The following is a 10706-nucleotide window of genomic DNA, read 5'->3' on the forward strand; positions in this document are numbered from 1 at the left end:
AGTCAAAGAATACACCGTTTTCTGCTGGACTTCAGTCACAGGCCTCCGCGTCGCTCTCCCGAGTGGACGGCGCCGCCGAGAAAGGGTACACAGCGATTCCCCCTGTGGAAGAGGTGGTCGCAGCGCACCTTTGCCCGCCCTCCGCGAGATGGCGGTCACGGTCAGCCCTCCCGTCTAAAGCCTGCAGAGCCACTTCCGCCTTGGTCGGCCGCGCTTATGCCGCCTCCAACCAGGCCGCGTCTGCTCTACACTCGATGGCTGTGCTTCAGATCCTGCAAGCCGACCTCCTCCGTGAATGGGATGAGAAGGGCCGGGACCCAGCTGCGGTTACGGATTTGAGAAACGCGACGGATCTCTCTCTCCGCGCCACCAAAGCCGCAGCCCAAGCCATCGGACGAGCCATGGCCGCATTGACCGTGACGGAGAGGCACCTCTGGTTAACGCTTGCGGATATGAGGGAAACTGAGCGAGCCACCTTTCTGAACGCGCCGCTTTCCCCCACTGGTCTCTTCGGCCCAGCGGTGAACGGGATTGTTGACCGCTTCTCTGTGGTACAAAAGACCACGCAGGCCATGAACCTCTTCCTGCCGCGACGCTCGAGTTCCGCCACAGGCCGCTCTCGCGAGAGACAAAGCCAGCCTCCTGTGCGAACCAGCACCCAGCGTCCAGCACAGCCTCAGCCTCAGCCTTCGCAGCGACGTCAGGGCGGCCGCCCTAGATCGCGCTCAGACAGCCATCACAGACCGCCGCCCCCCAGAGGGCCTCGGCAAAGAATCACGCTGAAGTCCGAGCACGCGAAGCCCTCCTAACAGCAAGAGAGAAAAGACGCGCGTGTCCCGCTGCGGCCGGACCGCCGTCAAAGTTCATTTCCCTGTCAGTCCCCTTCGAACAGGCTACTGCAGTGGTTCAACTAGCAGCCAACGAGCCGGTTTATTCACCCTCTCGCCTGCACACAAACGCCGTTTTCACGGCGACCCAGAGAAATCTCAAAAAGAGTATAATGTCTGGTCCGGCTCACGCCGTCAGTGTTTAAAGTGTAGTGAATGTGCCCATGCCCCAGTGTTCACCCCTACACATAAGCACCCCAAATCCCGTGTCACTCACAGAGCACACTCTCATAAAGCGCAGAAAAGCCGCTCGAGTGTTGAATGTAAGAAATGTGTCCACAGGTCTGTGCCCACTATCTGCCCGCTCTGTTACACGATCAAAGAAGCAGGTTATGAACGTAAGTCTCGTGCCACCAGAGAGCGCTCACGCTTGCTAACACAAACCTCCCCCCGGGCCCCGCCTGCGCGTTTAAGTGTTATCACAAAACACAGGGCGTTAATAAAGCGCTCCCCATCTATTATGATCGAGGCGTCAGATACAGTTGTAAGTCTCGTGCCCGCGTGCGCGCTCTCACGCTTACAGAGAGCTCTTCCGCCCAGAGCGCTGCTCGCGCGTCAAAGTGTGGTAAAAGTATGTTCCCCATCCCTTATGATCGGGACATCTCACATAAGTCAGCCGGTTTCGGCTGTCAGCGAGCGGCCATTGCCCAGAACCGAGAGCGCGCGTAGGTCAGGCATATCAATACACCGTCCTGCCGTTCGGCCTGTCCCTGGCACCCCGTACATTTACAAAGTGCATGGACGCGGCGCTCGCCCCCCTGAGAAGTCAGGGGCTGCGCATAATGAACTATCTGGACGATTGGCTGATATTGGTACAGTCTGAGACAGAACTACTATCTCACAGAACAGTGCTTCTCAGTCATCTGGAAAGCTTGGGTCTCACGGTCAACTTGACCAAGAGCTCATTACTGCCCAGCCAGTCAATTTCCTTTTTAGGAATAGAACTGGACTCGGTGATCATGACGGCTCGTTTATCGACACAGCGCGCGCGCCGTGTTCGCCACCTAGCCGCATCATTCCAGAAGGGCAGCTTTCTCCCTTTGAAAACATTTCAAAGGATGTTGGGCTGTATGGCATCAGCTGCAGCGGTGCTCCAGCTGGGCCTACTGCGCATGCGCCCGCTCCAACGCTGGTTGAACGCTCGCGCGCCTCGCCGAGCCTGGGTGTCTGGCGGCCAGAAAATCAGAGTGACTCAGACCTGCATAACAGCTCTGCAGCCCTGGTTAGTGGCCGACTGGTACCAGCAGGGAGTAATGATGGGAACCATCTCTTATCGGAAGGTCATCTCGTCCAACTCGGGTTGGGGCGCGCTGTTCGAGGGCAGACCGGCCTTTGGCCAGTGGTCAGACCAGGAGAAGAGTTTTCACATAAACTGTCTGGAAATGATAGCAGTCGAGAACGCGCTGAAGTGCTTCCTCCCGTTCATACAGGACCAGCATGTTCTTGTCCGCTCGGACAACACATTTGTGGTATCCTATGTAAACCGTCAGGGCGGTGTCAGATCCAGAAATCTCTGCAATCTGACGGAACGCCTCCTTATTTGGTCACAGATGAACCTGCGCTCGCTGAGGGCGGCGCATGTGCCTGGCCATTTGAACGACGGCCCAGGCAAACTGTCCAGGGACAATGTTCCCCCAGGGGAATGGTCCCTGCACCCCCAAACGGTCCAGAAACTGTGGCGCCTATTCGGCAGAGCGGAAGTCGACCTGTTTGCGTCAAAAGACAACGCTCGATGCCCGACGTTCTTCTCGAAGGACGAGGACGCGCTGGCCCAGGTTTGGGCCAGCCTCCCGCTATATGCTTTCCCTCCGGTCTCTCTGTTGCCACAGGTGATCAAGAGGATCAGGGAAACGCGCCACTCGGTGCTCCTCATAGCCCCGCTTTGGGAGAATCATACTTGGTTCCCGGAACTGGCACGGCTGTCACATACAGCTCCGTGGCCGATTCCGGTGAGGGCAGATCTCCTCTCTCAGGCTCGCGGCACGATCTGGCATCCCCATCCAGAGCGCTGGTCTCTGCATGCATGGTTGATCAACGGGTACTCGTTGCCCTGCCAGAAGGAGTGATGAACACGATCACGCAGTCTAGAGCCCCTTCCACGAGAAGGCTCTACGCGTCTAAATGGTCGGTGTTCTCTGGATGGTGCACCGACAGAGGTCTGGACCCGCGGACATGCGGGGTGGCGCAGCTGCTCACCTTCCTACAAGAGCTGTTGGATAAGGGAAGGTCCCCATCCACGCTCAAAGTATACGTGGCGGCCGTGGCAGCGTTCGCGGAATCGGCGCACGGCCAGTCACTGGGAAGACATGAGTTGGTCATCCGCTTCCTTAGAGGAGCTAGAAGGATGAATTCGCCGCGCCCGCCGTCGGTTCCCATGTGGGATCTTTCTTTGGTCCTCGAGGCCCTGAAAGCTTTTCCATTTGAACCACTAGACTCCGTGGGGTTGAAATATCTATCACTAAAAACCATTTTTCTGACTGCACTGTCGTCAGTAAAATGTGTAGGGGATCTGCACGCGCTGTCTGTCAGCGCGTCGTGTCTTGAGTTCGGACCAAATGACTCTAAAGTCATCCTCAGACCTACTGTAGACATGGTTATGTCCCTAAAGTGATGGGCACTCCATTCAGAGCGCAAGTTATTGTATAGTAAGTGATGTGAATCTCCTCTGCCCTGTCAGAGCGCTGAGATTTTACATTACGCGCTCCGCCTCCTTCAGGCGTTCGGAACAGCTTTTCGTTTCGTTTGGTGGGCGCGCCAAGGGGCTCGCCTCCTCGAAACAGAGCCTGTCCAGATGGATAGTGGACGCTATAGCGGCAGCTTACACGTCAAAAGGTCTGCAATGCCCTCTGGGCATCAGGGCTCATTCCACGAGAGGCGTGGCCTCGTCGTGGGCATGGTCCAGTGTAATTTCTATCCATGACATATGTGTAGCGGCGGGCTGGAGCTCCCCGTCTACCTTTGTCAGGTTTTATAACCTAGAAGTTCCTGCCTTGCAGGCTAAACTGTTGTCAGTCTGAAAAAGAGGTGTATTCTGCCCAGATCTCCTGCTCAGATCACTTTCATGACTCAGCTCTCCTGGTTGAGCTGCACTAAGTAGGGTATGTGCCATATGACTATACAGACCGGCGCACTGCTCTGTATTCCCTATGTGTGCTTATGTACAAGTGATGGCCCGCGTGGCTGGCCACCTTATTTTTTCCACTTATGGGGTTCCCCTCAAGCTCGGGGTCTCATGTGGATGCTTGGCGCGCACGGCGTTGACAAAGTGTTCCCGTAGCGTAAGCTAAACTTACGCAATACGAGAGAACCTCTCGTAAGAGAACAATACTCGGTTACTAACGTAACCTCGGTTCTCTCTAGAGAGGGAACGAGTATTGCGTAACCGGCCGTGCTCGCGCCACGAGCGACTTCGCTTCAGTCGTCGAAAAACCAGAGAATTCAGCCTACAGCCCCTATTTTATATGCTAAGCCACGCCTATCTGGCGGGCTGTGACGCTATAAAGGCGCGGGCGCCCTTCATTGGGCGTGACGTCACGCCGGGCTCACTGGTAGGCTGCAGCAGTTGCCCGCAAGGCAGCCAATGAGCACGCGAGATGGCCTGCTCTAGGTCTGCTAGCTGCTGCACTGCGTTGACAAGGTATACAAAATTAAGGATAATTTTTTGGCTTCAGTATCTCGAGAAGATGAATCTTTCCCGTAGCGTAAGCTAAACTTACGCAATACTCGTTCCCTCTCTAGAGAGAACCGAGGTTACGTTAGTAACCGAGTATCGTTTTCTGTTACATTCCTAAATTTTATGCAAGATAAACTGAAATGTCCAAGCGACAATTTTACTGCAAATGGAATAGATGTATACATTTATTGATGAATGTTGGGAGTTTTTTTTTTTTTTACAAAATGATATTGTTGATGGTTTTATTATTGAATGTTTTTTTTGTTTTTGTTTTTAATGTCATGCACTAAAACGGTTTCAGTATTGACTTTAGTAAATCAAATTAATTCTTCCTTAAAATGTTTTTAGAACAAGTGGAAATTCTAGTTTCTGTGAGTTTGTTGCAAAATTGCACTAAATAAACAATTAAATGTTTGATTCCAGAGTGTAAAAGGCTTATTTTTTTCAGACAAAAATTCAGTGATATTTCATGTTGTGTGTAATTTTGTTTTGTATCTAAAAGTTTGAAAAATTAAGTGAATCCAAATAATAATGTAATGCTAATTAAACAAATCTCTTTGGTTGAAAGAGTATTTTTACTTTCAATTGACTATAGAAATGTGATTTGTGTAAATATTTTTTTTAAGTTGAGAAAAAGTGAAACGATTATATATATTTTTTACTTTGATCCAATGACTAATTTTTTCATATATAACACACACACACACACACACACATATATATATATATATATATATATATATATATATATATATATATATATATATAATACATATAAAACTGCAAATGAGCTATAGTTCTGCTTAGCAAGGGAGCTGGAAATGTTTCATTCACACCATTTCCCTGTAGTCTTCTATTCCTTCCAGCATCATCAACAAGACCTCATATTAAGACCCCAAATTAGCAATACATGACCTTCTTCCCATGAGCAAGCGCTTAAGTGCTATGCCAGTGGGCTATTTTGGTCTCTGTGTGAGGATATTGTGTCTCCGATGAGCATATAACTTTGCAAAGGCAACATGGGCGGATATAAGGTGTGTGCGTGGGGGGTCCAATCTGTCTGTGCCAAGAAAAGTGTCTAGACTAGCACTTCCTGTATGAGATGATGGAGTCATTTTATAATATATCGACATCTAAACTGGTCATATCACACGGATATCACATCTTTTAAGATAAAAAAAAAAGTTCATTGTACCATGAAGAAGTAACTGAGGTCGGAAAAAGGTATCTTATAAATATAAATATAAAGGGTAAAATATAAATTCTGCCTGTTTTTGACGCAACCGAAGCCACATTTTGATGACCTGTAAGTAAGTGAATAAATACATGCGTATAGAAATTTAATATAATTGCATTCTTGTTGCATTTACATTCTAAAATCATGCTGAATTTGAAAGAGCATGCTTATTGAAAGCTGTGCATTTCTCACTCAGGCTATTTTCGGTGGTGATATTACACCCCGCACATGCCACAAACAGACAATTAAATGTCACAGAAAGGGACAATGTCCATTCGAGTCCAGAGGGCAGAAGCATTGGGGTTAATAGACTCATGACATTTAAATTAGTGAGTGTCAGCCTTGTTCTTTAGACCGCCATATCCTCGTTTGCCCCATTCTCTGACTGAAAATAGTTTCCCCCTCAATATAGGTCTTGAAGAAAATTCAAGTGGTACTTGGTCAAAATTCAAGTGTCTGGTGGTGCATTTTGTGAAATACGCAACAGACGTTGATAGTGCAAAAGAAATGCTCATTTATCTTGCTCTGATTGACAACTGTGAGTTCAGCTGGTGCAAGGTGAATCCGTTAACACATCTGCTTTAATGGTAAAACACAACAAATTTGAGTAATATGATGTATATTTTGATGCCCTCGGCATACCCCCATGGCTTTTAAATGTAATAATTTATGCAGTTAACTTTCTTCATGTAACAATAGTAGCTCAGTTATAGCTTTTCCTAAGCAGTGTAAACGTCTTTGTTCATGTGCAATAGAGCATCATGGATATAAATGAGAGCGGAGATATTGGAAGCATAATGCATTAGTGTATTTAAAATTGCATATGCGTCGGGCAGGTAAGTCTGGAGAAAATCTACTTTTAATACAGTACTATTAACAAATTAAACAGGATTGACATGGACAAATTTTATTTTTTATTTAAGTTATGAAAAAAAATTTGTATTTAATTGAGCATGAATCTGGAAGGAAGGTTTGCCCTATTTGTCCTTTGTGCCACAATTAACTGATCTGCATAGAGACTTGTGTGAAATGAGGAGTTTGAGCTACCGTTAAATCCTTCGATTCAATTATGTGAAAAATAAGCTATTTATGTGTAATCCAGTGGAAATTAAGCTCCATAAAAGCATTATGGCTTTCTCTGTGCCGTGCCAGTGGTAGTAATCTGCTAACTGTAATTTATACAACTGTTCATCAATTATTTACAGAGAGGACTAGGGCAAGTTTTCTAATAGCATACACTAAATAATAAATAGAAGCCCTTCTATGACTTTTTTTTTCTCTCGGAAGCAATGCCTGGACAGCTAGAATCAAAGATGCAGAATCCAAGAGTGCCGAAAGGGTGAAAACAAGATTTTTGACTTGTATGCTGTCAAATACTGATTGTTCTGTGTGACAGTCTACAGCATGACCCAGCTTTTATAATAGACAACTGTGTTTGGTGTAACGTAAAGTAATGCAAGTTAAGTAATCAGATTACTTTTTTCAAGTAACATATTACTTTTATAAATTTACAACAAAATGTGCCCATGTTGAGAGAAATCGGGAGTAAAGGCAGATGAATGTAATATCTTTATTGTCCACCAAGGTGGAAAATTGTCTTTGGCTCACCAGCCATTAAAATAAATATACAGACCATAATAAAAGACAAAGACATAAAACATACAGATCACAGTTCATAAAAAAAAAGAAAAAAAGTTGTTTGTTGTGCAAAAATACGTTGTGCACTGTGTAAACATGATGGTCAGGCACGTGCAGAGGGGGGGGCTTTGGGTGCTCGAGCACCTGCCCTTTTGCCCCTTGGTGCCCAAAGTGCCCTTCTGTCAAGGCAAAATTTCCTCTCCTTTTTTTTGTAATTAAAGGCCCTTTTGTGGATGCCTGCCCAATCTAACTATTAGTAAAATTAATGAATAATAATTTAGCCGTAAATATAATGACCCACATGATGACCTTTCACCTGACGAACTCATCCGGGACGATTCCTCTCGCTGCACGCGCATTTTTTGATTTCGCGCGGCTACGCGCACTGCCAGAGGATATGTTCAACTCTGCGGCTGCTGGTAAGTGGTGTTTTATTCTCAGCGAAGTGATTTTGATGTTTGTTTACTTATTATTATTTTACAAGAACGACGTGAAGAGCATGCTGAGATGTTGTTTATATTGCTGTGTGTAGGCTGTAGAAGTAACGTTAGCTTGCTGTTTGAGGGAGAAAAGTTTCACGGGCGTCGAGGGGTCTGGTCTTTTTATGTTATTTGACTAAAAACTATTATTTTTACTTTAAACTATTATTATTATTACAGTATTTATTTAAAAAACGTATAGTGCCATAAAAATTATCATCACAAATCTGGTAAGAGTTTAGGCTTATTATCACATACCGTTAGCTTACAAATATCTTATGTTTTGTGTGCAGAAGCCTCTGTGAACATCTCCCCTAGTACTATTATATAGGCTACTATTATTATATTATTATATTATAGCAACCTGGGCAGAATCTGCAGCTTTACAGCAGGTCAGTGAGCTAGTGAAGGTTCCAAACACTGTCAGCAGTCTTTACATCTTGTCATGGTCACATAAAAATGATTTAATCAGCTAATATATCTCTATATGTTTGTTTTAATGTCTACAGTCTCAGATCAGCTCCAGCAGTATCAGCAGTAGCAGCAGCAGTAACAACAACAGCAAAGGCAGCAAACTCACTTAAGGACTTTAGTAAGAATGTACCAGAACAGGTATCACATTAATGTTAAAAATCTTGTAAAGTATTAATTGCTGTTTCTGTTTGCTTTGTTTTTATTTCCATTGTATAAATGTAACTCTTGTATTTGTGTAAATCAGTTTATGCCATGAAAATAGCCATAGATGCTGATATGGCATTAAATAAAACTATACTATACGAAACATGGGCCACGTTGATTTTGTCCTACACCGTTTACTATAACAGCTGTTCTTTATTATTCTGTATAACAGAGAAGAAAAAGCCATCAGGTTGGGACAACTTAAGATACTTCAGTTTCTAATCCCAGAGTTATTAATAGGTGCACACTGCACATTCATAATTTTTTTTAACTTTTAAACGTAAAATTTGTCTTTTCTGTTCTGTTTCTTTTTCAAAACTGCATCAATGCATTTGCTACTGTATCAATACAGAATCATCCGTATTGATATATTACTGTATTGATATTTTGAGCACAGCCCTATTTAAAGCCTTGTTCCGCATGTGCCCCCTTTTCTACTTTGAGCACCTGCCCCTCCAGAGGTCTCTGCACGGCCCTGATGATGGTTATATAAGTTCTAGACTAAATGTGAGTATGCATTTACTCATCTCACTTGCACAAAAACAGATTCAGTATTCCTCAAAAGGAATAAAAACAATGCAAAAAAAATAAATGTTACTTTATGCATTTAATCTCACTTTATTAAACAATGCCTTTGCTGCTGATCTTCAATGATCCAACTTACCGTAAAACTTCAAATAATAGCCCGGGCTTTTATTTTCCCAAATCGTCGAACTGCACCGGCTTGTATTTGAGATAGGCGTCTGTATGAGACAGGCCTTTATAATTTAGTGTTGAGATGTTTTTCATTGAGATGTTGTTCCTAGAGTCTCTAATCTCTAAAAATCTCCAAATGCTCCATGTGAAACAGCAGTCTTCCGAACTTTTACTATCGTGTCAATTGATTTTGATTAATATGCGCAAGGGAGGGAGAGAGAGAGCAAGACAGCGCTCGTGCTGTTTAAAGGCGTGAGAGTGCGCACGCGCGGCCGGGGCGCTCTCTCTGCTCGTTTGCGCCCTGTCAAGCGCAGCAGTCATTCTATTCTACATCACTCACCGAACAAAAAATGGTTTGGCGGGCCACAAATTTGCTTTGGCGGCCACCAAAAAGCGGACGATCTGACGGGTTTTAGAAGATTAAATGCAACCCGAAACTAAAAAACAGATCTGGCCTCTATTTGGCCTTTCTTTACCCAAACCTGTCGCCACACCAGGCGTGTAAAAGAGACAGGCGTCTTTTTGGGACTCGGCTATTATTTGAAGTTTTACGGTAACTATATAAATAAGCAAGAAAGGCTTCAAAAGTCACCCTCTTGTTATTTTTTTATTGCTTAAGAGTGTTGAACTTTCTCCACCTGTGATCTATGTTTCTGCTATCCAGAATGGGAGCACAGCTGAAAGGTTTGTTTGAGCAGCGCTCTCTACTGTACAGGTGTGAATTTCCATTTCCTTCAGCCTGAGACATGTGTGAAAGGGCCTTTACATTTGCCACAAATATAACTTTTTTATCTTTAAAAGCAAGCAAGCAACCCCAGTCCAGGTGAGAAAAAGTAACACAAGTAACTTAACTTTCCATAAAGAGTAGCAAAAAGTATAAAAAGTAGCCTAACAATTTTTTTTTTAGGGAGCAATGCAAATTTGTAAGTTATTTCCCCAACACTGTTAGAAAAATGTATGGTAAGCATCTTCACCTTTTTAAAATTTGCTAAGTGTATCTATTTTGCTATGATATATTTAAGAAAAAAACACACTTGTTTCATGCTGGGAACACAATTTGTTTTTGTTTTTTTTAATAAAAGTGCAACTATTCAAGAAGCACTGATTGAGTGTTTTCAGTGGAAAATTTGTTTTTAAAATGCACTATGCAGTTAAAAACGTACAGTTACATAGAAAAAAACATATTACAGTTATTGTACTTTGTATGCGATTCTGGTTTGGAATGATCTATGTTGCTCTAAATAGACAAACAAACAAGCTGGGAAAATATTAGGTCGTTGATTACAAATTCGGTCTTACTTAATCAAAGGCCAGTGGAGGTTGGAAATAATTTCCTCTTTGTCAACACCTCATGAACAACATTTCACTATTATAAATGTGCCGTCACCTGTGAAATGCCGTTATCGGTTTGGCTTCCA

This window comes from Siphateles boraxobius, unplaced genomic scaffold (assembly GCF_051911475.1).
Source record: "Siphateles boraxobius isolate OS27281-9 unplaced genomic scaffold, OSU_SipBor_1 22, whole genome shotgun sequence".
Taxonomy (NCBI): Eukaryota; Metazoa; Chordata; class Actinopteri; order Cypriniformes; family Leuciscidae; genus Siphateles; species Siphateles boraxobius.